The sequence below is a fragment of the Carlito syrichta genome, unplaced genomic scaffold (genome assembly GCF_000164805.1).
Source record: "Carlito syrichta isolate Samal-C Ts95f unplaced genomic scaffold, Tarsius_syrichta-2.0.1 Scaffold13915, whole genome shotgun sequence".
Classification (NCBI taxonomy): Eukaryota; Metazoa; Chordata; class Mammalia; order Primates; family Tarsiidae; genus Carlito; species Carlito syrichta.
In genome coordinates, this window is record NW_006958011.1 from 1 (window position 1) to 804 (window position 804).

The 804-nt window shown below is 50.7% G+C and overlaps 1 pseudogene; it reads left to right on the forward strand.

The window, feature by feature from the left end:
* The first annotated feature begins 3 nt into the window (after positions 1-3).
* Positions 4-666, forward strand: LOC103259951 (annotated as a pseudogene).
* The last annotated feature ends 138 nt before the right edge of the window (positions 667-804 follow it).

Here is an 804-nt window from a genome sequence, read left to right on the forward strand (position 1 = left end):
CTGGGAGTCACCTCTGTCCACTCTTGGATGAGGCAGATCCTGATATTTGGCATAGTTGTGCTCTCAGTCCTGGTGCCATGGCTCCTGCTGGGCTCCTCGTGGTTCATTCTGCAGACATCTTTACTCAGTAATGCTTGTGGACTTGCAATTGTGCTGGCATATGGCCTCACATACTGCTATTCCCTCGATCTCTCAGAGGGAGTATCACTGAAACTCAATCAGAAGTTCCCTTTCGCCCTGATGAAGAGGATCTCCATGTTCAAGTATGTCTCGTGGTTTTCAGCAGAAAGAAGAGCAACCCAGAGCTGGAAGCTGAACCCTGTGCCTGGCTCCTACTCTGCAGAAAGCTGCCACCCTCACCTGTCCACAAACTACCCTTTTACCCGGATGCATGTCAGTGGTCAAAAACTAGCCTTCTGGCCCACTTGTGTTCCTGGACACATGTCCAGCCTACTCCCATGCCAGCCTACCTCTGGCCTGGGTTATGTACAGAATCATTTTGGTCTGAGCCCCAACTCATTCAGTGTCTACCCAGCTTCTGGGGGTTACTCCCTTGGGGACTCACCCCTCACCCCCTATCAGCTGCCCTGGCACAGTGCTCTGCGGCCCTGGGCACTCCGGGGACTGCAGGCTTCTAAGAAACCCTCAAGGGTCCTGATGCTCTGAGATAATTTCTAGGGAAGTTATCTCACATCTTGGCCTTCTGAAGAAGGTCCTCTCTAGGATTTCCTGACAAAAAATTATTTATTGAACACCTGTATGTGCCAGGCTCTGTGTGAGTACTTTGATGTGTCCCTATTTTAA